At 42.4% G+C, this 26,422-nt stretch overlaps 1 long non-coding RNA gene across 1 annotated transcript in view; it reads left to right on the plus strand.

Annotated features, from left to right (window-relative positions):
• The first annotated feature begins 3,808 nt into the window (after positions 1-3,808).
• LOC136338191 (uncharacterized) overlaps positions 3,809-26,422 on the plus strand; it is a 35,084-nt gene continuing 12,470 nt past the window's right edge. Inside the window, exons 1-3 of the long non-coding RNA XR_010731931.1 lie at positions 3,809-3,881; positions 7,529-7,664; positions 16,624-16,728. This is a non-coding gene — a long non-coding RNA (uncharacterized lncRNA). The remainder of the gene's footprint in view (positions 3,882-7,528; positions 7,665-16,623; positions 16,729-26,422) is intronic.

The following is a 26,422-nucleotide window of genomic DNA, read 5'->3' on the forward strand; positions in this document are numbered from 1 at the left end:
TCAACTTTCAGTGATAAAAGCACTAAGTTCTGAGAATCTCATGTTTAACATAGTGGCTATGGTTAATAACATGGTATTGTATAATTGAAATTTACTAAAAGAGTAGAACTTAACTGTTCTCATACTCACAAAAAAGGGTAAATGTTGGGTGTACTAGATATGTTAATTGCCTCAATGGGAGGAAGCCTCTCACAATGTGTATGTGTATCCATCACATCACACCACTTTAAATGCATGTAAATAAAGGTGGGAACAAACCTAGATGTATTGTCTGATATTTCTGACATTTTGGAGTAAAAAACAGCTGAGTTCACCGCTGACCTGACCTCCAAACTGTAGCCAAGGATGTTGCACATTCTTGACAAGTCCAATGTTTCCTCATTGAAAATGGAATCAGGCCTGACCTGTGGTGGCGCAGTGGATAAAGCGTCGACCTGGAAATGCTGAGGTTGCTGGTTCGAAACCCTGGGCTTGCCTGGTCAAGGCACATATGGGAGTTGATACTTCCAGCTCCTCCCCCCTTCTCTCCTCTGTCTCTCCATCTCCTCTCTAAAATGAATAAATAAAAATAAAATAAAATAAAATAAAGTGCCAGGATTTAAAAAAAAGAAAATGGAATCATCAGGTTTCCTTTGCAGGGTTGTTGTGAAGATTAGATGTGATGTCAAATTTCAGTGCTTTCCTTTCCCCCAACATGCCCAACAATTCGTACTCTATAGGCCTTAGACCCTGTCTAAAAATTTTCTTAAAGATTTCATAAGTTGGCTGTGGGACCCTGAGCTGTTTGGCATACTTATTATTTCCAACCATTTCCTTAATCTCTGATGCCCGACAAAAAGCAGGTCATCCATCTCTTCTTTTAGGGAGGATGTCCTGGAGCAAGCACTCAAGGTGGCTGGGAGCCAGGATCCGCGAACATACCCGCCCAGGACTCACCCAAGGAATAAGGGGATAACTAGGAAGTACCTTGGGTGAAAGCAGAACCAGGCTTCTCCAGGTCTCTGCACACCAGTACTAATGCTTTCAAAGGGGAAGCTGCTATGACAGGTCACATGTTGGAAGGATTCCTGGAGATTCATCGGGTTTAGGCTCTTGAAAATTTGGAGGATCATAGAAACTCCCTCTGAGGTTACATCCCCCTGAGAACTCAGGAACCTGTATCTTTCCAGTTCTGCGAGGACTCTTGCACTGAAAAAAAAAAAAAAAAAACCACAAAAAAACCCAAAAAACAAAAAAACACAGATGCTCCTGGCAGCTGGTTTCACCTATTAGCTCTTTAATCTATCCTAGAAGAGAGCTCTGCTTCGTAATAGCGATGTGTTCAGTCTGGGGAGAAGAGCAAGATGCCGGCCTGTCAGCGTTAGGTTGCAGGGGAGACACCAGACACCACTCCCTGTCTCTCCTGCAGTGACTTTGCTCTCCTCCTCGCCCCTGCTCCAAGCTCCTGCCCCGTTCCCTCAGCCCGCTCCCTGCCACCGGCCGTCCCCTTTGTAGTTGAGGACAGATATGGAGATGTGCTTCCAACTACTTAGTTCCAATCAATCCCCAGCTTTCTTTAGATATTGAAAGCCTCTTTTTATGTTGTTTTTCTTTAGCAACATTTGCTTTTATTGGACTCGCGGTTCCAATAATTGGGAAATGGAATCTTTGCTGAGAAGGTGGAAGTGAATAGAAACGAACAGTTCCAATTCAGCTCGGGCTGCCGGAAACGTATGAGGGTCACAACCCTTGTCAGAGCGAGACACTTGCTTTCATGAAGAGCATATATTTGAAAAATTGCAACTAAATACAGTCGTCCTAACCCCTGCACCCATAAACAGTGATTGTAAATGGTAACCTTTAAAAGAAAAAGAGAAAGGAAAGACTCTTAGATGTGGGGTTGACTAGGTTGAATTGCGTGTTTGTACCAGTTTTTCAGCCATGTGTGTATAAAATTATATATAGACATAATATATTATATATCTATTTGTTAACCTTTCTTCCTAGGTTACTTGAAAAATTTACCATTATTACCCTTTCATCTTAACTCATTTCATTTTCTTCATATCTGCTTCCTGCTGTCCTGGTTAAGAAAACAAACATTCACCTTCAGCCATAGGCACCTACAGAAGAAGCCAACACCAATGAAAACAGGACCAAAAGTCAACTGAAGGAGAAACAGAACAGATTGGAATTCCTTGTGGCCCCCCTCCTGGTTTCTTTCAGGCCCCGGGCAAGTGAGCATGTGTTCATTTGCATGGTTGACTAAATGGCATGCTTAGACCCCAAATTTGCATCTCTGCTTGGGTTCAAAAGTGGGTCCCTGAGCCAGTTTCCTGAGCTCCTATTATTCCCCACTCATAAGTTCAACCCCTTTGGGGATGCGACTCACCAGGGTACAACTTAATGCCGAAAAGCAATAATTGGCTGGGCCCCATTCTCCCTCTAATGTGGGGTCTAGCCAGCTGGTGCTGATGTGACGGCCTAAGGAAGGGGAGAGGACAGTAGAAGGAAGAGGATGAGATAATTTCCGAAGCAAGCACACAGGGAGAATTGGAATGACTTACCCCACTGCCCCCCTTCCAAGGGGGGGGGGCAGAAACTCACTACACTTGAAGGCCTCCCTAGTTTTTCATCATCCATCTAGCCCCCAGCCCCAAATGAGGACGTGGAGTTAAAAGCAAGCCAAACAGCTTACTGTAGACCATACTTTTCTGTGTGCCTCAACTTCCTTACCTGTGAAATGGGAATCAGATCCTTGCCTGGTGTGATACATTGGATTCGAAGGGAGGTTATGGTGATATCTGAGATTATGTAGGGTCCAAGAATAGAAGTTAAATTTTATTTTGTATATTGTGCTGAAGCTGCTAAGGCAGAAGAGCCTTAGAAGGAATACCAGAACTGGTACATAACAACTGCTATGGGGGGTGAGGGGGGATAGTGACATGTGTACCTCCCTTACCCCTTCTGACCTAGTTTACCCCCTGCCGTTTAATTGATAAGAAAATTAAAACCCAGAGAGTTAAAACAAACGGATTAAGATGAATTGTCAAAGTGTTCTACAAAGGTAAGACCTCCATACTCCATACATTTATGCAAGTAGTGAGGATTTTATTAGGGTGCTATTTCAGTCCTTGCTTTGGAGAAAATTGAACTGAGTAAATAATACTTTGGTGAATGTACTAGTTCAGTTGCAGCTGTCAGAAATGTAACCCTGACCAACTATTGGCTAGAGCTGTCATTTATCAAGTTAGGCAATCATGGCAGATTTGAACAAAACAAGGGCAAGAGGATGGATCTACTTGAGCCTTCAGGGTAACTGGAGACAGGGGTGTGGTTGCTACAGCCCCTCCCTCCAGTTTCACAGCTCTGTCTGTCTGCACTTTACCCTCATTGTCTGTCTGTTTTTGTTTCTCCACCACAGAATCTGTTTCTGGGGAGGCATATTTTTAAAAATAAATAAATAAATAAATTCACTTTTTTTTTTTTTTTTTTTTTTTTTACTTTGGCCACAAGAGGGAGACTGCATCACCCTGTCTGTGCTCTGAAATATAAAGTATCTCAGGAAAGTGCTAGGATTGGTCCAGACTGGGGAAGAGGATGAGGCTTTGGGACAACATGGCAGCTCCCATCAGAAGCAGAAATGGATGAAGTAGAGCAGGAGTTGGTGACAAAGTCACTTAAAATGCATATCGAATCACATTAGTACGACAGGTCCACTGAATGCCCCAGTTGTCTCTTTTATTGTCAATTAAGAGAGACGGGGCTGATGTTGCCACCGTCAAGCTCCGCCCCCACACTGGGCTGAGCGGCATGTTTTCCATTGGTACACCTTCTCATTTTAACAGACTGCTTCCTCTGGTGCTAAGCTGAAGAACAGAGAAAAAGCTGGAGGGCTGGAGGCAGGAGGCTTGCTTCTGACCGACTATGCTAAAGATAGTGTGTGATTCTCCCACATGCTGCCTTTCTGTTTTCCCCTTTTATTCTTCAAGCTGTTTGACTTGATACCATCATCACTTAGTGCTCTGACTTGAACCTCCAAGTACAACGGGACTCCTTCGACCTTGCCCAACACAGCAGACTTTACAAAGCTGGGCTGCGGGTTCCTGGAAACACCTTCCTCTTCTTTTTAATTTTTGGGGTGTCACATACAGTGCTGTAGTTTGTCCTGGGGTTGACAAGTTATATTAATCACCTGTATTTTTCAGTACTCCTAGTAATCAAAACAACTAACTAACCAAATGCTAACTGGAAGGATTCTAACCCACCCAAGACTCCTGGGTGGGAACAGTTTAAGTGACAAGCAAGAAAAGGCCTGAAGCTTCTCTGAAGGCTGTTCTGACATGCGGGCTGGGTATTACCGTGATTCAAAATACAAGGTATTGTGATCGTAAGGAAAGTATTTTGACTGCCTCGAAAGTACAGCACTTTGTAATTCAGTAAATCATTGTTATGTTCCTGGAGAAAGGAAGCTTTCCAAATAAAATAAAATATCTCAGAACTTAATTGTATTTTTCTACTAATAAATAACCCTTTTTTTGGCTTACCGATATGGCTTAATGCAAATGAAGGCAGTGTTTTCATATTCATAACGGGCTTTATGTTTAACTATAACACTGATGTAACCAGGCCAAGGACTATGGAAGAGGGATACCATTTATCTGTGCTTTTGTCAGGGACCTTGTTTCATTCTTAATCCGAAGAAGAATGATGTACCCATACCACTGAAAGAGAACAGTAGGTTCCCGATGTGTAAGACAAGACATCCTTTCCTGCAAGGAGGCAAAAAAACCTAATGCCTTGTGCATGTGGTGCTCGTGGAGAAGTTAGCACCTGAGATGGCACCTTGCGTGCACTCGACGGGCTATTTACAAAATATTCAGCTCACAAACATTGGAGGATATTTTCTTGCTTTATGTTCATTTTGAAATGTCCCCTAATTTTGGTGAGCAGTATATTTTTAAAAATTCTCAGGCCATTCCTCTGAGCTAGATTTTCTCTCCATGTTAGAAATATGAAAACTGACCTTCTGCAACATTTATTGAACGTATTTGAGGACAAACAGATATTAATCAGAGTGGCACCTGTCTGTCTGGTCCTTGTCACCTCTGTGTTCCCCGTGGTGTCTCTCCACCCCTGTTTGCATCAGCACTGCTGATTCAGGACTGAATGACATATGTTCAGCCCTACTATATAGATGCTATATAGGCCATTCACATTATGTCTTCACGCTTCCAAGAGAGATGACTAGAGTTGGGTTGTTTTGTTTTTTTTTTTGAAATCCCCTTTCAACTTCACATATTTATGAGTGTGTCAATGGACACTTTAAGAATGTATCTATCAATATCAAATGTGGTTTTTAGCAGAAACCTTGAAAAAAATTGCAGAATTATCCTCTGAAATATTGCTTCTATTATTTTTTAAAATTGCAAGAAAATGTTCTGCCATTTCAGACCATTTATCTCTGTTAACAAGACACTTTTTTAGTTGGATAGATAATATACACCCATCTGGCCTGCAGTTTCTTCATTTACTCTGGTAATAATAACTGAAGGCATTTCTCCAACGCTTTGGCATTGGCCGGGCCGGTCTTCCACCTTTCCTGCTGTTGATGTGGGATGCGGAAAACAAGGAGAAATTGGGACCCGATTCTAATACACGGACGTGCCATTTATAATGTCATTTCAGTGTTAGGGGAGGTAACAATGCCCTAAGTGCTAATAACAGCAGAGCCTTATTTGAAACATCCCTGGCCATACCAGAAAGAGATAGGAAAAGGCCACCACAAAATATTTTTGTGCTTTTACTAGGCACCACCTGATTCTTTTATCTTCTAATTCATGAAGTTCTCCAGTACATGGTCTACCCATTTGCAAATATCGGTGTAATTCAGATTTTTTTTTTTTTTGCCTGAGTTATGCAGGCAGATAAAGGGAATGTCAAAGAACACGACCAACTTTTCACTTGGCTTTAGTTCTGTTTACCACAAAAATGAGAAGTGAAGTGTTGAGACAATTTTCTGAAAAATTCAAGATAAAGAAAAAAAAAAGATTGCTTTAATCTTGAGGTTCAGTAAAGACGTTTCTTCAGTATCTGCCTAGTTGCCTCATGTCTCCATTTTCTCACCTGTATTCACAGAGCTGGCATGCTGGTGTAAATTTTACCTGGGAATTTTAGAAGGGATTTCTTTTTTTCTTACAAAGTATAAGAGCACATGCATTTTGATTCTGAAACTACCAGCTACAACTTCCTCCATTCTTTTTTTTTTTTCTTGTATTTTTCTGAAGTGAGAAGCGGGGAGGCAGGCAGACAGCTTCCCGCATGCACCCGACTGGGATCCACCGGGCATGCCCACCAGGGGGCGATGCTCTGCCCATCTGGGGCGTTGCTCTGTTGCAAATGGAGCCATTCTAGTGCTTGAGACAGAGGCCATGGAGCCATCCTCAGCACCCAGGCCAACTTTGCTCCAATGGAACCTTGGCTGCAGGAGCGGAAGAGAAAGATAGAAAGGAGAAGGGGAAGGGTGGAGAAGCAGATGGGCACTTCTCCCGTGTGCCCTGGCTGGAAATGGAGCCCAGGACTTCCACACGCCAGGCCAATGCTCTACCACTGAGCCAACAAGCCAGGGCTCCCCCATTCTTTTTTGTCGTCTTCTTGTGTTTTCTTTGCAGCCTACCGTTCTACTTTCTCTTCATTATCCCTAAAACTGCCTGACCTCCTGTTAGTTGGTTTTACTGAATTTATTTTATCAAAATACAGTTGAATTCAGAGAAGTTTCTGTTTTGTTTTGGTTTCAGTGTTGCCTCTTTAACGAGTTGTTTTGTTCTGCCCCCCGATACAGCTAAGTAGGGTGCTTACTCCAGGCCTTGGTGGGCAGGGAGAGAGACCTGCCTTCCTCCACTGCCTACAGTCTCTGTACCCGGCAATTCTCCAGGCTGGGAGGGGGTAGGGAGGTGACGATCAGAACAACTGGTTATTTTTAAAACAGTGCATAGCTGTTTACTGGCTGAATTCAGGTGGTGGTTAAAAAAATGTCAAACAGGTCAACAGAATTCATCAAGGTGGAGCTTTGTCTCAAAGCAGTCCATTTGCATAGACAAGGCGACTTGGTGCTACACAATAAGAATGGCTATTAAAGGAAGCTTTTATTTTTCACTTGCCTGAGCAGTAGCTTAAAAGAATAGCCATATGAAAATATGTCATTCTTTTCTCTTCTTCCAAAATATTATTAATTTCATTATTTATAGAAAATGAGCTAAAGTAGCATTCATTTTATTTTTTTTAATCAGAGCTTTAGTAAAGTTAAGTAAACATATACATACAATAGCAACATATATTTAAGAAGTACAATTTCATGTTTTGACATATTTTATAGTGTCAGTCTTAAAATAAAAACAAGAACTCCTGGTTCATCCTTATTTAAAATTGGCTATGCTTATTATAATGAAACAAAGCTATATTTATTTGTCTAAGCTAAACTTTACAGTGGAACCTACAGTTGGAAGTGAGCAGATTAGAAATGTTGTTACAAGACACTTTCATTTCACAGGTGAGGAAACTGAGGATCACAGAAGTGAAGTCTCTTTCTCAAGGTCAAAGATGATCCGTGGTACAGTGCTGGTGGGTTTCCTGAATTTCAGCTCCGTGACAGTTACAGATACAGCCTGTCACTTTCACTCCTGATGGTAGGGGAAAATATATGTATTTCATATTTATAGTTTCACAGTCACTATAGACATGTAAAATGTACAAGAACAAAAACATCTTTTCTCAGTTTTATGTTAAAGTCTGATTAGAATGCACATTTTATTTTCCAATTTATGAGGAAGTAAATAAAAGACCTGAGATCCCGCTTTAATTTATGTGTGTGTGTGTGTGTGTGTGTGTGTGTGTGTGTGTGTGTGTGTGTAAGGACCCAGCAAGGTTGGGTCCTTGAGACCCAACCAAGAGACAAGAGACAAGGTCATAAGATACCTGTAGAGATATTGGCAGGAACATAAAGAAAGATTTATCAGGTAAGACTTTATTTGTTTGTTTGTTTTTTTTGTTGTTGTTTTGCTATTCAATAAACATGTGCTGACCAAGTTAAACCTACAAAATTCTCTATGAAGCTGACCAACACCCAGTCACATCCTATGGGCCCAGTGTCTCGACTTCAATGTTTCATTCTTGTTCTGAGATGTTACTGATTCTTTGCTGGGTTTTCTCATCCACCCTTCCTCTTGGGAGAGGGACCCTGAGTTTGGGGGATTACCTGAAGCTTTAAAAATCAACACTGGGGCCTGGCCACCTTTAAACTATGAAGTAAGCTCTTAAAAAGAAGCACAAAAAGATGGAAGTAAAGGTAGGTATGTTCACTGTCCTCTTCCTGGGTCAAGATGAGCTATAATGTCTGAATGTAGAAAATCCGAACCAGTGAAGAAGCGTCATGAGTACCTTTAGATAGAAATGTTTTCTCTCTGAGATCAAAACAGTACGCATGAAGTCTGAGAATCAGTGTGTTTGAGTGTTGTAAACTAACTTATCTCTATATTGTGTTTTATAGCACACAGAGTAATTTTTTTTCTGTTTTTTTAATTTTTACCCTAAATCTTTATAATATTTATGGCTAATATCGATATGGTGTCAAAGCCCTACATATTCAGGGAAGCACTGTGATATAGTAAAGCCAGGACATAATGATTCGGAATAGTTTGAAAAAGTATTTGAGGTAAGAAGAAAATATGGCATTACCTCAGACTTCTTTGTTTCTGATGTATTATTTTATGAGTTCCCTGAATGCAAGGACCTTGTTTTTCTTCTTTACTATTGTACCTGGAGCACTTAGAACTTTACCTGAGTTGAGTCCTCAATGCTTTTAAATGGGTGGTCAGATTAAGTACTTTCCAGGCTACTTTTAGCCAGTTAATTATAATTTAATTGGAAGACCCAATCCCTAGAGACAATGATATATTAACTCAGTCTGGTTAGTGTCCTGTCTTCCTACTTGCTTACTACCCAACTACTGATTGAACATCTTCTGTGACCATGACCCGTTCCAGATACTGGGCTACAGCCCTTTAGAAGGCAGACGAAAGCCTTGCCCAGTCTTCGACCTGGCATTCTGTTGATGGAGGATGATAAATTTACAAATAATTCCAGACAGCACTGTATAAAAACTAAAATAAAATAATGAGATGGAGAAACGCACAGGGCTGGTGGGTCGGGAGGATGGCCAGGGAGGGTGTGCCTTTGCAGCAGGTGACATTGGAGTTGATGACTGCATTCTGAGAAGGCAGCCGTGGGCAGGAAGCTCCGTGGAGAGCATACCCAGGCCGAGGGAACAGGGAGTGGACAGACTCAGGGTAGAAACATGATGGAAGTGTTTACGGAACCAAGTCAAGGTTCCTGTGGCTGGAGTGAAGTAGGGGAGGGGATATTCCTCAGAGGGGAGGCTGGGAAGAGCCAGACTACGGCCGGCCTCCGGACAAAGGCTGCCTGATTGCTTTTATTAACTGTAAGTGAGGCTTCTTTTGTTTAAAAGCAGAAATACTAATATATTTTTTTAAAAGAACCTGCTTTACAAAGATAGGATTTTAAGTTAAAACACAAACAAGAAAGCTATTATTTTTAATGCTTCTTGTGGAATTAAGAGATTATGAAATGAATTAGAGAAACTTGTTACAATAATGTTCCACGTAACTGAATGGGTACTTAAATCTTCCTACAATGAGAAAGTATTTGATTTAAAATAAGGGTTGGCAACATTTTTTTTTCAAGGGTAAGATGGTACATTATTTTAGAGGCAAAATCTAGAAGATTATGGAGGTTTTTGCATAATGTGCGTGAGCACATGTTGTAGTCACAGATAACAGGAAGTTTACCATATTAACCATTTCTCAGTGCACAACTTCTTACATAACTATAATGTAACCATTTAGAAATGTGAAAATCCTTCTTAGCTTGCGGGCCACGTAAAGAGGGCCAGCGGGTCAGAGTCAGTCATGGGCCATCACCTGCCAGCACCTGGTTTATAGAAACGTGAGACACGCATTTTTCAACAAAATGATTGACATCAACACAAAACTGTGTAACATGTTTCAAAGGCAAATAACTTGTTGGTTAAGCTGTGATGCAGACAAAGTTAGATGACCCGTTTCTCTCCCCATTGAATGCAGATTCTATTGGCTTTGTATTTGCCAATTTAAGAATTGTTTGATGAAGTTCATGGGATAAGCGTTGACAACAGAGCTGATACGGGTGACAGTTAACTTGCATGTGTCCGCTTGGCTGGGTCATGATGTCCAGTTGTTTGGTCAAATTCTCATCTGGGTGTTGCTGTGGAGGTATTTGGTAGTTGTGATTAACATCTATAATCAGAGGGAACAGTAAATAATGTAAACGGGCCTCATTCGATCAAGAGCCTTAAAAGTACAAACAGGTTTCCAGGGCAAGAAGGAATTCTGCTTCAAAATGGTAACATGAAAAATCCTGCCTGAGTTTCTAGCCTGACAGCTTGCTTGCCCCACAGATGCCAGACTTGCCAACATCTATAATTCCATAACGGTGTGAACCAATTCAATTCCTGAAAATAAATCTGTATGTATGAATATCTCTATATCTATCTATCATCTATTTATCTGTCTATCTATCTATCTATCTATCTATCTATCTATCTATCTGTTCTGTTTGCCTGTATCTTTGGAGAACCCTGGCTTATGCAATGCCCTTAGTATTTTTTCAACTCTGAGAAGGTTAAAGTTGCAATAATTTTTTGGAATAAGATCCTCCTGTTTGGTTTTTAGTTTCCAAGCTTTAAGTTTCATTATCAAAGGCACCACAGGCTTGGGCTACATGTTGTAAATGTCTCTGAATTTAGGAAGAAGCCAAGAATCAGGAGGGTGACAACCCTGAGATTGTTTTCCAATCCTACCTACCCCTTGCCTGGAAAAAAAGCCCTGCGGTCTATAAATAGAAAGTACAATTGTTCTGTGAACAGATCTGCTCTCTGTGCAAGTCTCGTCGATTTGCATGTTTCCTCCCTTGGCCTTGTAAATAATCCAAACAAATCCTCCAAGTGTAGTTTACGGGAGTTCCTACTCTCAATTAGTAGGAGAATGCCATAAAGTGGCTGTGTTTGTTACAGAGAGAGGACTCTCCTCTCCTCATTAACTCATCGCTTCAGAGAACTCAGTGCCTAGGGGAACCCTCCTCTTGTATCAGGGTTTCAGGCTGTGTGGTTTTTTGGGGTTTTTTTTTTGTTTGTTCCCTAAGAATTGAATGATTGTGCTATTGGGGAAATAGCATCATCTGTGACAGATAACTTCTTTATTGGGAAGATGAGTAACAGTGACTGCAGCCCTGATATCATACTCAAGAACTTGAGGGGGGTGGGGGAGGGAAGGAAGGTGATAGGGGGTATCGCCCAACACCTGTCCATAAAGCTGATGATTCATCACACCCAGACAATTTTGTGAGGATAATACATTCATTGTGTCATGGCTGCCGAATCTTCCCAAGTTTAATAGCCGCTGCAGACCCACGGTGCGGCAGAGGCCTCTGAATTAAGATGATTCAGTAGGTTCCAATTCATCCTAAATAAGTGGCTGTCTAGATAAATGAAGTTCATCAAATTGCAATGAATACCATATAACAACCTTGCTGGGTCCGCATGCCCCTGGGACACGGACCGTGTCTAACTGCGCTTTGCAGCAGCTCCCGCGCTGGCACGTTGCAGTCTGTGCTCGGTAATGACAATATGACCGTGTGTTTGCCCTGAGTCGTTTTATTTTTTAACAGCAAAGTTAATGCTTTAACTACATCAATTAAGTCACTTAAATTCCACCGGTTAATGAAATGCCCTGATGGAAAGCGGTCCCGGAATCATTCCGTGAAAGCGGCAACAAAACCAAACCGAAAAAAGAAAAGAAAAAATAAATCAGTATAAATTACATCTCATTTAATTTAATTAAAAAAAAAAGACAATTCAGATTTCGCCTTTGTTTTAATTAACGACCTAGGTTGGTGACGTTGCTTCAGTGATTCAGGGAACTCCTCGCCTGGTAACTTTTACTCTTTAAGACACACTGGGGGTCCCCAAGCCAATGACACAGTGTGGTGAGAGGGGCTGACTATCTGGACCAGGGGTCGGGAACCTATGGCTCGCGAGCCAGACGTGGCTCTTTTGGTGGCTGCATCTGGCTCGCAGACAAATCTTTAATAAAAAAAATAATAACGTTAAAAATATAAAACATTCTCATGTATTACAATCCATTCATTTCCTATCGCTCATGTTCACGGTTGAGGGTGGCTGGAGCCAATCACAGCTGTCCTCTGGGACAACACCAAATTCTATTGGATGTTGCATAACGTACACGGTTGTTGTATGGCTTTCACGGAATTACATTTTAAAATATGTGGCGTTTGCCTGACCTGTGGTGGCGCAGTGGATAAAGCGTAGACCTGGAATGCTGAGGTTGCCATTTCAAAACCTTGGGCTTGCCTGGTCAAGGCACATATGGGAGTTGATGCTTCCTGCTCCTCCCCCTGTTCTTTCTATCTCTTTCCTCTCTCTCTCTCCAATAAAAATAGATAAATAAAATCTTTTAAAAAAATAAAAAATAAATAAAATAAAATATGTGGCATTCATGGCTCTTTCAGCCAAAAAAGTTCCCGACCCCTGATCTAGACAGTCACCTGGCTACTCACCTGGTAATGCGTGGACACTGAGCTGATGGGGCAGCTCCTTTTCCAGCGCTTTTCTCAGGGTGAAGGATTGTGCTCGAGTTCATCTTTCATGGGACCTTCCTCTTTCTGGTGGCAGAACAGCAAACGCTCGTAGTACTAAGGACTTCAGGGGCAGACGATGCTTATGAACAGCTCGTACCCACATCAAGGCCATCTGGTGTCAGGAAGCCTGGTCATTCTCCACTCACAGCACAGCTTTCTCACACTTGCCCGGTGAGGGGCGTGGCCTGGCCCCTCCCTGCATTGCAGACCCACACTGCACAAATGGCTGTCTCCTGACCCTGGTCCTTTAGGGGCTGATGGGAGGGTCAGGCAAACCCTCATCTTCCTCTGTGTCGCTGACCCTCAGCTGATGCAAAGTTTCCCCATTATCCAAAAGTGCCTACTCCGTAACCTCTGCATGTGACATTGCAGAATTCATCATGAACTTCGCTGGCAAGATGTGGCTGACTCAGACGGACTCACCTTGAACAACACACAGCCTAAACTGGCCTCTTGAGGGCTCATTTCTAGGAATTGCTTCTGCCCCTAGAGCCCAACAATTGTGTTTCTTTGAGATGAAGTGTTCCCTTGCAGCCCAGCTGAGATGATCTCTTTAGTCTAATGGATTTTCACCTGGCACTGTACTGCTTTGTCACTTAGGGCTAATGATAAAAATGGTCACCATTAGTGTTCCTTCTAAAACTCCCCCTCACCGTGCATTACCACTTGTGTGGGGCAGAGCTCTGCTGTGGTACCTTCCTTGATCCGTTTCCCTGCTGCGGTGGGTGGTGCAGCCCTTTCTTCTTGTAGGGATACACATGGGCCCATAACCAAGACTGCATCCTTTGATTTTTATTGGTTAATAACATGACATAAATTTGAGGTCACATTCGTTAATAACATGACATAAATTTCAGGTGTGCAACATTATAATTCGATTCCTGTACACTCTATTATGTGCTCACCACCCAAAGCCTAGTGTCCTTTTGTCACCATATATTTGACCCCTGTTATTCATTTCGTCCTCCCTCCCCCACCCCCTTCCTCTCTTGTAACTATCATTCTGATATCTATGAATTTGTTTCTGTTTTGTTTGGCTAGTTTTTCACTTTTTTTTTTTTGTTTTATAGTCCACATACGAGTGAAATCATGCGGTTTTTGTACTTTTCCGTCTGACTTATTTTGTTAGCATGACATCCTCACAATCCATCCAGGTTGTCAAGAATGACAGTGTTTCTTCTTTTTAATGACTGAGTAGTATTCTATTGTACATATGTACCAAACTTCTTTATCCATTCACCCATCAGTGGACACATGGGCTGTGTCCATACCTTACCAAGACTGTGTTTTCTGCCTGGACATATCCAATAGGAAAATAGAATTTGGAAAATGGAATGTAACCCATTGAAGACCCAGATCACACAGCTAAAATATATTTACATTCTACAGATACTTTTGTGGTGTGAAGGAAAAGCAATAGATTTGGAATTTGAGTATGAGATGAGAATCCCCTTCGATTACTCAGCAAGTTCCTCCGTTCGTCTGCCTCTCAGTTTTTAGATCCATGTAGTGTGGAGCTGGAAGTTGAGGGAGCGGGGGGTTACTGCCAACTGGATTCTCCTGGAGGGTTTGTATTAAGGGGCAAGTAAGTCGCTGTATCAAGAGTACCTCGTCCAGTTGCGAAGGGCTGCAGAGGTGGTGGCTAGTGATTGGTCTCCTGGGTAGGATGGAGAAAGGGTACGATCCCCCACTGCAGATACAAAAACTGAGGGATAGAAAAGTGAAGGTGCTTGGCTGACGTCTTATCCCCGGTGAGTGACAGCTGGAATAAGAACCCAGAATTTCCAGCCTCAGGTTCAAGTCATCTCTATACATTTCCTCTTCATTTTACTCAGGGAGACTTAAGATATAGTATGACTCATAATTAGAAGGAACCCCCCCCCAAAACCTAGAAGTACTCAAATCCTCAAGTTCTGAGAATTACTCTTTGACTGGTCATTTCTTTCACAGCAGGCAGCAACCAGACAAGTTCCATTGTTTGCACTTAATCACTTGGTTTTGATGTTATATGAGGTTAGTAGAAACTTATATCTGCTGTACCCAGGGATTTGTGGGTAGAAAGAATTGGGACTCTTTCAATCCTTTCGTTGCATAAGGAGTAGCATACTGTTTATAAACATTTTATACCTGTCCAAGCTTCATAGTTTTCTGTATAGTATCATCTCTTTCTCTCTTATTAGGCATTTTTAAAGACCCTGCCCAGCCTTAAAAGTAGTTGCAGTAGGACAAGAAATGTAGAACCTTGTAGGTGGCTCTATGAAGGGCTTCTGCTTATAGGAATCACTGTCTGAAAGAGGTTGTCCTCAGTGCAGGTGGTGGTTTTTATCTTTACTTCATGACCTTAAGGTAGCCAACTTCTACGCTTTTTCAATACCCCTTTAGATCAGGATTTTGATGCCTAGTTTTATCTTTTGCCTGGGACCAGGGTGGGCCCAATATTGCGGATCCACGTGGTTGGATCTTTCTGGTTTGTTTTTCCCAGAGCTTGCAGCCCTTAGCATCTTCTGAGCAAGGCCCTGCTCTCAAGCCACAGAGCAGAAAACTCTCTGAGCAAGAACTTGAGCAGGACAAACTCAGCTTGGGCTTGTTTTTTATCTAGCTAAAAGGACCAGGGTCAGCTTGTATCTCATCTGTCCCAGCATGCCATATTCATGTAGGAAAAAAAAAATCATGGACACTACCTGAAAGGTAAGAACATGGAAGATACAGTTCTTACCATACCCAAGGGCTTTCCCCAGGAAATCAAAACCTCTTTCTTCTTTAGGCATAGCTAATAGTATGATTTTAAGCTTCTTCTTGTGTTAGACAAATCAGTTGTGGATTTCTTACTGTCTTCCTCTATGAATGTATCCAAGGCAGGATATTAAGTAGATGGCAGTTATCAGCATTGATGCTCAAACACCATTGATTCCTTAGTGCTTCCCCCGCTCCAGGTAGTAATGATGCAAGGTGAGTTGCCTGCAGCTAATCATCGGATCCTTGATTACACAAAGTCAGTGGCATGTGAGAAGACATGAGGGGAAGGTGCTAATATCAATCTTTAGGCCGTGCTTGAGTGGGCATGAAAGAATTATAACCAAGACCAGGTAGGAAAAGGCAGCATTTTGACGATGCAATGACCTCTAAGTAACACACAGGAAACAGTTATGATAGAAAGAGTGTGTGAGTAGTGGGAAAATCTTTTTAAAGATTATTTGGCACCGTTTTGCTTCTCAAACCAAAGAGGACAAAACCCCCACTTGTTAGTAGAGCAAAGAAGCATCCAAGATACTCAGGAACCATCACAAGTTATTCATAGGACACTCTGAGCTTGGGTACTTACTGGTTTACCTAGCTTTGTGAAGTAAGATTTCAGGGCAGAGACAGAAAAGGAAGCAGGGAGAGAAGTAAAGATTTACCTGCTGAGCTTTGTGAGTTAGGAACAGAAGAACTTCAAGATATTGCTGCCTGAGAGGCTGAAAACCTTTGTACTATATACATTAGCACAAAACCCAGGAAATAGATTGCCTTTTGGAGACTAGCATGGAACAAACACGGAAGCAAAACATATAGACTAAGGCTAATGGATTAAAATAAGGTTGTGGTAAAATAAATAAATAAATAAGGCAGAGATACCAACATAGAGGTTTCTAGTTACACCAATACTTACTCTAATTTTGTATTTATTCAGTGTAAATCTATATATGATATTTCCCAAGGAAGGTTATATAGCAAAGTAACTATAAGAGATTGGTTTATGAGTCAAATTGTCTGGGTTTGCATCTCGATTGGATAGCTTACTAGCTATATCAGTCAGCTATTGCCACAATAATGCTGGGTAACAAATTGCTCTCAAACTCAGAAGCATACAAAAACTAAACTCTTTTAATCACTCAGGTATCTGTGAGACAGCTGCTGGAGTTTAGCTGAGGTAGATGGCTCTGCCTTTGCCACTGGATGATGAATGATGAAAAGTTTACAGAACGAAACCACTGTTAATTTGTGAGTATGGGTAGTCTCAATGTGACGTTTCCTCCCATTTGTTTTGTGGCTTCATGTTTCTCTCCTTGGCACTCATGCTAATTGTGGGGGCTTTCTATTATACTTTTCCCCATTTTATTTTGATCAAGTTGTTTTTCTTACTAGGCTCAAACAAGTAATTTAATACCAGGACTCTGAGTTTCAATTTTAAACTTTTAGCTTTATCTAGTGTATATCAAGACACACATGTATGTTAGTAAGACTTAATAAGGAACATATTTTAATCATGTGGAACCTATCAGGCCTTACTAAAGAGAGGTGCCTCAACGGATAGGTATCTAACTGACCCTGTCCATATATTTCTCATCTGGCCATGTCAGAATTATTTTATGAGTCCAGTTTCTTGCAATTATAGGTGAGCTTGAGTCAGCCCAACAAGTATTCCTTTTATGTGAGGATACAACATGCGTGACCCCAGATGGAGTCTTGGATCTGTAGTTTATTAGCTGTGTGTCCCTGGAAAAGTTAGCTAACTTTTCTGAGCTTTAGCTTTTGTTTCCCAGGAATATGCCGCCTCTTACCTTGCAAGCATTAGAGAAAATCCCTATTAGCCTTGAGCCACTATTTTACCTTACCCGTCTGCTCTGACCAGGCTTTCATTTATTTATTTATTTATTTATTTTCCCCCCAATTTCTAGAACAAGACATATTCCTGCCTGTCTCAGGGTCTTTCGTATGCTCTTGACCACTTATGCTTGCCACCAACAACACTCATCATTCCTGCATATAAAAGGTGTTTACTGAGTACCTTCTCTGTGCCAAACATTGCTGTAGGTGCTATGGATTCATCAGTGTACAAGATAAATAATCATGCTTTCCCTTTCCAAGGTTGTGTGCGAGTTAGGAGATATTGTCTCAAGTTAGCCTGTTAGATAGTTATAAAGGCTAAAGAAAAGGCAACCTAGTGAATGAATAGGGAGGGTTAGTGTTGGAGATACAATTTAAGTGAGATGGTCTGGTACTGATTACTAGTTCTCTGTGCTCACTGGTATCTGAGATGACTTTTAAGCCTGTTGCTATTAGATGGGGCCATGTAACTGGTTTGGATCAATGAGTTAGTGGTAAAAGTGATGTGGTCACTTCCGTTTAGGAATGTAAGAGGCTGTGCATTCTCTATGGCCACTCTTTCTCTGTCACTGAGTTGGTAGGAGCCACATGTTCCAGATAATGCTGATAAAAGAGATAGTGTTCATCAACCTGGCTCCCTCGGTGATTGCGTTGGGCACAGACCACCTGACCAACCCACTCTGGACCCACAAGATAAGAAAAATTGTTTGTTGTGTTGTCAGTAACCTGGTGTTAATTTGTTACTACCAAATTATCTAGCTCAGCCTGACCAATATAGTGGGTTAGACAAGAACTCACCAAAAATGGCTTTTGAGCCATTATCTACATGAGGGGAGGGAGTAAGCAATTTTTTCACCTTCAGGTGTCAGCTTAAAAATAACTCTTCCTCACTATTTGCTTAATGCAACAGGGTCTGAAAACTCCACAAGTACAAAACCTGCATTTTTTAAAAATTAAATCAACATTATAAGAATTCAATACATCTTTTTAAATGTGTAAATGACTAAATGGATTATGCAGAAAATTATCAGGGTATAACAAATGACAACTATTTCTATTTAACATTTATTCTTTTTTCCCCTTCTTGTTTCTTTATCTAAGCCTTCAAATAAAAACAGTAGTAAGTATTTACTTAATTAGGCTCTTTTGATTGACAGTGTTTTGGGCCTGGCTACCGATGGAGTCATCATCTGTGACCAAGGGCGCTTAGCCTTATGGTTAAAACAATGTTGTTTAAAGATCCACAGAGTTAAGTGCTAGAATGTAGCTGTTCACTGAGAAGAGGTTATGAGCATGGCGGGAATCCCAATTAACATGTGTACCATGATTGTCTGTGATGAGCCAGGCATCACACTAGACACTTAGGCACATTGGATAATAAAATTACAATGTTTCAAGGTGAGCATGATCATCATTTTCATTCTATGGTGGCAGATAGCGTGTCTCTAAACTTCCCCAGTTGTCCACAGCTAGAAAATAGCAGATCAGGTATTGCCGCCCTTGGCATTTTTCACTATGCTCCACTGGAAGTTTCCTTTGCACGTGTTTATTTTATTTAAAAATCTCTGCTTCCCTTCTACTTGAAATAAACAGAACACTTGAAAGTCACCACTCCTGTCAATGTTAGACACATATCAAATGCTGTCACTTAGCCAGAAAGCTGCTTTGGAGTAACTGTGTAATATTATACAACATGACAAGCTCTCATCCACAGTGGCAACATTAAAGCCAGGGGCATGTGGCTTGTGCAAAACACCAAAGCCATTAGCTGAAATCTCAGGACCGGGGGCTGAAGAGAGCCCAATCTGTTCTCAGCCCTGGAGAGCAGAGGCCACTGTACACGAGGAAGTTATTTTCATTCAAAGCGAGCTGTGTGCCCACTTTCAGCTTTCTGTCTGGAGCTCACTGGGCACGTTATCTTCTCAGTGTGGATTGGATGAGGGAAGTGAGAAGCAAACAGCAAATTCTTGGCAGCCAAAGGCAAGCAGGCAACAAGCTGTCAGGGGACCGTTGAGGAAGGATTTGACTCCTGTGATGTTTCTTCCCTTTTTCTTCAGCCGTCAGTGTGCTGTCTGCAGGCTTCGTATTTCTTAATAAACTGAGGGTGGGAAGGACTTGCAAGAATGAAGAGACTGGGAGAAGTCATCTAATTTTCTACTTTTATCCAGATCATCACTGCCACAGCCACATTCTTAGCAGTTAATATACTTCCAAGAATGGGAATGTCCAAGTTACAGAGAAACAAAATAACATAGTTTTCAAAAATAATTTACAGTTCTATATAACCCTCAGACCCCCAGGTTAGAGTAGACTTAATGTAAGGTGTGCTCGATTCACTTCTCTCTGTTTGTTTTCTGCCGTGTTGGATTACACCGAAGGTGGATTTTCTTTCTGTTTACAATATGGCCACCGATAGTGTTCAGGCTACACGTTGCCCACTTTTGGAAGAGAGTACCGCTGTCAGTAGTTCTCCCAGAAGAACGAAGGGAACTCTCTTCCAAAAGCCCCAGCCCAGATATTCTCTGGCCTCATTTGCTCCACTTGAGTCACATGCTTTGTCCCAATCTAATTACCATGGCCAAGTGAGTGGGCTTTGCTAATTAGCTTAAGTTAATTAAGAATTATTCTTGGAGCTGAGGATGAAGTCATCTCACTCTAACTTCAGGCCGGAGGTAGGGGGAAGGGTAGTTTTCTATAAACCCTGCGTCCTGCCAGGGGAGGAAACGCATTCGGAGCAGCAATACCAGATCCCACGCGGCCCTTGTCCAATCTCCGCCGGACCGCTGCCTGTCTCCTCACTGAGCTGCTTGCCTCTCTCTTTTTGTCCCCTCTGACTCACCTTTAATAACGCTCCTGATGACAGCCCAATGAAACTGAAGCAGCTCACATGGCATATAACACCCGCTATGAACTGTTTGTTATTTGCCTTTTAGTTTCTTTCTATCCCCTCTTCACAACGAACTGGGGCAAGTTCTCCAAACCCCACCGGGCGAACAGTGGTTTGTCCTTCTTCAAGGTTCAGCTCAACCACTGCCCTCTGCATGGGTGCCTTCCATGACCTTACTGTCTCCGGCTAGTTTTACCTGCTCTGTGCTGCCATAGCGATCGGAATTCAACCTCTATCACCGACACATCCTACTGTGTTTAACTGCTTGTCTTTTCTTGCCTGCTCAAGAATACGAGTTTCCTAAAAGAAAGGTCCACAGCTTTACATTATTAGACCCTGCGAGTCCACATTAACATGAGCATCTAGTTACTTAATGAAAGTTGACTGAGTGATTATAATTCGCTAGTAAACTCTGCTAGGTGGTGTGGGCACAGTGTAAGCTGAAAACAAATTCAAGTCCTGGTCCATACTACCTTACAGCCCACTCATTAGAAAACGAAAGGAAGAATAAATAACTCTACTCCGGGAGTTGGGAGGCATCTTCCGGCATGCAGGGAGGTATGTTGTAAGGAGTGTGACACTGGCGTCTCTCCCTCTCTAGTCTCTCTCTCTTTTGGAACTGCACTTTCACCACCTACAAAATAAGGAGTTCTTCAATGCTGAACCGTTTAAAACAGGTAATTGTATTTCCAGTACATTCGACCCCATCTTGCCTACTCGGATTCTCTACAACCTGGGGAGGAGGACGCTGTTTTCACCCTGGGACACTTGTGCTGTCCGGGGAACACGCGGCCCCTGTGAACGACCAGCGGCCCCACCTTTAAGCCGCTGAGTCTTCAGCAGTGGATAGCGCTTCCCAGAGGACCGGTCAGTTTTCTTGGGTGAGAATCAAAAGGCATATTTAATACCAACTACTGATGCCAAGGCTGAAAAAAAAATGTCTATTATATTAAGTGGGAATTTAGTGAATTTAATACCAATCTAAATCTCGCCTTGCTCTTCTGCCAAAGCTTTATTTCAACTCACTGCCAAATAAACTTGCACCTACTTTTTAATAATATTTAATGTTGGAAAGGTCTAGGGACATAATTTTTACTAGTATCAGTGATTCGGTAACCTCATTAATTAAAAACTAGCTCGTAATTAAGAAAACAAATGAACAAAGGACACGATGGTGATGCAGTGACCTCTAGGTATTGTCATTTTTCTCCTTCCTTTGTTTTCTTGCTTGTTAATTCTCAGCATCCAATAATCTGCACTAGGTATCCCGGTCTTTAGTATGAGTTAGTAAGACTCCACTGCAACTCACTGTAATTCAGCAAAGACGGGGTTCTAATCAGGGGAGAAAAGGTGGTGAAGTCAAATTACAGGAAAGATGGGGTCCCTTCGGTAACGAGGCTTCCCCATCCTGCTTTCCCTGCTAGCTTACACAAGGAAGAGAGGAAATAAATGAAATCCTTGAAAAAGACCCCCATTAAAACTGTACCTCGGTTTTAATAGACTTAACATTAATGGAGAGTTTGCCTGATTAGGTAAGGACTTCTCATCTACCCAGACAAGTAAGGTCCCGGTCATAATTGCCTCGGCTGCTCTCATTTCCTTCTCATTTAAATACTTACACCAAATGCAAAATAAAGTCTTGAAGGTGTCTGCAAATGGAAACAAAAATAATGGTTTTCACTGATAATTTGATAGGAAGTAATTGGCCACCTGAAGAGCAAAAACCCTTATCGTGTAAATAATTCCGAACAATTGGTTACTATAAACTTGGTCTAGATTGGATGCACTCAGTACAGTAAATACTCTTAACTAAAGACGCTTCACATGAAGGTTGGAGGGATATTAGCAATCATGTACTTCGGAGACAATAAAGCAGTTAATAGACTGACTAGCCACAGTCCAGCTCTGGCCCACAAATTTAATTAATTTGGCCAACAAAATTATTTTGAGATATATTTTACTTAGCGGTCACTACTTAAAGAAGTATTTTACACAAAAATTAGATTTGCAATTTTTCTTTAACGACAACAAGAAGAGGAATATCCGACGGCACTGGGCCCTCGGTGCCACAGGGGAACTAGAACAGGTACTGAGCCCCACAGGCCCAGCTGATGCCCCTCATTCAGCTGGAAGCCAGCCCGGCCCTTCAGGATGTTTGAGTTAGTGGTTCCAGCTCCAATAACGTTTGGTATTTCTGTAAGACGTTTGAGTTTCATAGAAAGCATAAGTTGCTTAACTTGATCTTTATGACTTTACAGAATAAATACAGTTTATACAAAAATAAACTGAGGCTTTGTTTAACTGGCTCACCCAAGGACAAACGTTAGGAGCTGAAGAAGCCAGGACATGAATCCAAGTCTTTTCACTCATAATCTTTTAACATTTCTACTGAGCCCTCCTCCTTCTTGTCCAACGTCAATCGTAACACTCTTCATTGAGGCCCTGGCTTGGTTAGCTCAGCAGCAGAGAGTCGACCCAGCATGTGGAAATCCTGGGTTTGATTCCGGATCACAGCAGACAGGAGAGACGATCATCTGCTTCTCCCCCTGCCCCTTCTCTCTCTCTCTTCCCCTCCCACAGCCATGGCTCGATTAGTTCAAGCACATAGGGCACTGGCCACTGAGGATGACTCTGTGGAGCCTCTGCCTCAAGCTGCTAAAAATAGTTTGGTTGCAAGCTTGGCCCCAGATGGGAGTTGCCGGTGGATCCCAGTGGGGACGTGTGCTGGAGCCTGTCTCTGTATCTCCCCTACTCTCACTTAAAAAAATTAATAAAATAAAATAAAATAAAACTATGTTGAAGTAATATATGCACTGAGGTGAAGTAAACGTCTTTTATTTAAACTCTTCTTGGATGAAACAATTTGTCTCATGTGAGAAATAATAAATGGCCAAGCAACAAGCTACGGTGCCACGTTCTGACCCGTAAGAAAATTTCTAGAAAGTTTTGTGGGCTCACTGGTTTAATTCAAACAGTAACTAATTTCAAATTTTCATCTTTTAACAGAGCCTATTAGATTTTTCAGGTAAGAAAAAGTACCTGTACCTTTTTTTCACAAGGTATTTGATTTTCTCCAACTTAGGACATTTTACTTCAAGCTATCTTCAGGGTGATGAGAACCTTGAACAAGTTGAGTGGATAATGTTGTAAGTGGAATCTCCTGTAACTAAGGGTACGTGAAATATAACATGAATAGTAATTTGAGCCTGACCAGGTGGTGGCGCAGTTGATAGACCATCGGACTGGGACGCAGAGGACCCAGGTTTGAAACCCCCCGAAGTCACCATCTTGAGTGTGGGTCCATCTAGCTTGATTGTGGGCTCATCTGGTTTGAGCACAACTCACCATCTTGAGCCCAAGGTCACTGGCATCAGCAAGGGGTCATTCGATCTGCTGTAACCCCCCAGTCAAGGCACATATGAGAAAGTAATCAATGAACAACTAAGGTGCTGCAATGAAGAATTGATGCTTCTCATCTCTCTCCCTGTCTGTCTGTCCTTATCTGTCCCTCTTTCTGTCTCTCTCCGTCTTTTTGTCACACATACTCACACACACACACACACACACACACACACACACAAAATAGTAATTTGGAATTGTTACAAACTTTTGGGAATGTTCTCAACAAACATTACTGGATAGAAGGAAGCCTTGTGTTGAACCATTCACCCATAGGTGGGTCTCTTGGAATCTTCAGCACTGGGTGCTACCACTTTGGCAGTAATTACATGACAATCACCTGTGCCATTACTTAATAAAATTTCTTCCCTTATTCAGCTTCATGATTCATAAAGAACATCTCTCAACAACAATTTCTCCATCCTTTTATTCATTGTACAAGCAGGCTGAATGAGTACTTCCGTAGCAAAATGAATATGATGAGCAATTTTAAGACAGTATAGGTAAATGGCTACAGGTAGGCTTGCTCTGTTTTCTCCCGCTGCAATCATTTTGTATAATTTAGTGATGTAAGCATGTGGCAAAAAGCCACTTTTCTGTGCATAGCCTATATAAGGCTACGGGTACATTCCTGTGGGCAACTCCCCCCTCCCTCGTTCACTCCCTGCTGCGGTGAGAAGTGGTTTTCCCTGCCTGTTCACCTGCCTGCCGCCATGATAATCTAATAAATGGGAGTGATCCAATGCCTTTTGGCTCCGTGGTTCTTCTAAGGTTTGCCTGAATCCAACGTGGACCTCCTTGGTCTTGACCACCAGCATTACACCTGGCGCAGTGGGCAGGATTCCGTTCAGACCGCCATGGAGCTGCCAGCACTCTTAAAGGGTGAGACAGAGGAGTGGCCTTTCTCGAGCACATGGAGAACGTGGTTCCCTGTGGCTACGCAGTTGGGGGCCGTGGAGGGTGTGTGTTTTTTTACCGCCCTGAGAGCAGAAACCGGAAGCTCCCTGTGAGAGGCCCTGAGTCTGAGAGCGCCAGTGTGCGCTGGAGGCTGAGTGCTGCAGTGGCCTGCGCTGGAGGTCGGGGGAGGAGGAGCTGCGCTTGTCCTGTGGAGTGGCTCTGAGTCAGCTCTAGGAGACATTTCCGGCTCCTCCTCCTGCAGGTTCTGACTGCAGCTGCCTGTGGCAGACTCAGAACCGGGCCAGGGCTCACCCAGAACCGGGTCAGGGCTCGCCCAGAAGCAGAGAGAGCCTCGGGGGCAGGCACGAGCCCCTCCACAAGTAGTGGAACACCCTGTGTTCTGGCTCTACACCCAGACAGAGTTGATAAAGTTAGGGGCCAAATTCAGGCAGAAACCCACGGAGTTTCCCGAAGTTTGGTTGCTGTGGGTGTGGGCCATAGGGGTAGATAGTATCATGCGCTCCAGAGTAGAGAGAGCTAAATTAGCCGCCACTCTGAGACGTCAGCTGTGCTCATCTGGGTGGTAGAAATATGGGTGACTTTCTGTTCCTATTTATATTTCCATAATTTCTTTAAACAATGTATAGAACTTTTGTAATTAATGAAAAGTAAACTGAACGTTTTAAAAACTAGCTGAATATTATTGTTTTTGGCAAATTCAATAAGTTCCATTTTTAAAAAAAAATTTTTTTGTATTTTTCTGAAGTTGAAAACGGCGAGGCAGTCAGACAGACTCCTGCATGAGCCCGACCAGGATCCACCCGGCATGCCCACCAGGGGGCAATGCTCTGCCCATCTGGGGTGTCGCTCTGCTGCAACCAGAGCCATTCTAGCACCTGAGGCAGAGACCACAGAGCCATCCTCAGTGCCCGGGCCAACTTTGCTCCAACTGAGCCTTGGCTGCGGGAGGGGAAGAGAGAGACAGAGATGAAGGAGAGGGGGAGGGGTGGAGAAGCAGATGGGCACTTCTCCTGTGTGCTCTGGCCAGGAATCGAATCCGGGACTCCCGCACACCAGGTCGATGCTCTACCACTGAGCCAACCAGCCAGGGCCAATAAGTCCCATTTAAATGATAAAATCCTAGACTATGTTGATTCAAATGTATCAGGAATTATTTAGATCAGAGCTTCTATTGCATCTTGCTTGGACCACTGAAGTAGATTCCTAATTGCTGATATCATTCCACAGCTTAAGAAATTTTCAGTGGCTTTCCAGTACACTCAGAATAAAGTTCAAATTGCATACACAGTCCTGTTAGACCTGGTCCCTGTCTGACTCATCTCACACATTCTCCTTCCCTCCAATCACAATCACATGTTTCTCCAACAGACTGAAATCTCTCTGCCTTGGGGACATTGCACCTGCCGTTTCTCCTGCTTGGAATGTTCTCCCTTTCTCTCCCTGATGCAGTCTCTGCAGATGACTGGCTCTTTCTCACTTTCTGGGTCTCAGCTCAACTGTCACTTTCTGAATAAGAAGTAGCTATCTCCTGACAAAAACCCTCTGCAGCATCAACCTGTTTTACAGCCTGTAGAGATCCTTCACTCCGTCAGTTTTTCTTGTTCAGTTATTGTTTCACAGTTATCAAATACTGATTACTTCTAGAACAATGGTTTATTTCCCCAAAGTGTAAGCAGAGACCTGCTTGGTTTGTCCACTATTAGATTCCCAAATGAAGGAAGGGTGTTTTGTATGGTGAAGGTGCTTAATAAAGACGAGAAGTATTTGCCACCGGGAATGGGAAGTTTTCCATAGACATATCCATATATCATGCTGAGCCTCAGAAAGATAGAAACTGAAGCACAGCTCCAGAGTCAAGGTAAAGACCTTTGGGGAGGAGGTGGG

The sequence above is a fragment of the Saccopteryx bilineata genome, chromosome 5 (assembly GCF_036850765.1).
Source record: "Saccopteryx bilineata isolate mSacBil1 chromosome 5, mSacBil1_pri_phased_curated, whole genome shotgun sequence".
Classification (NCBI taxonomy): Eukaryota; Metazoa; Chordata; class Mammalia; order Chiroptera; family Emballonuridae; genus Saccopteryx; species Saccopteryx bilineata.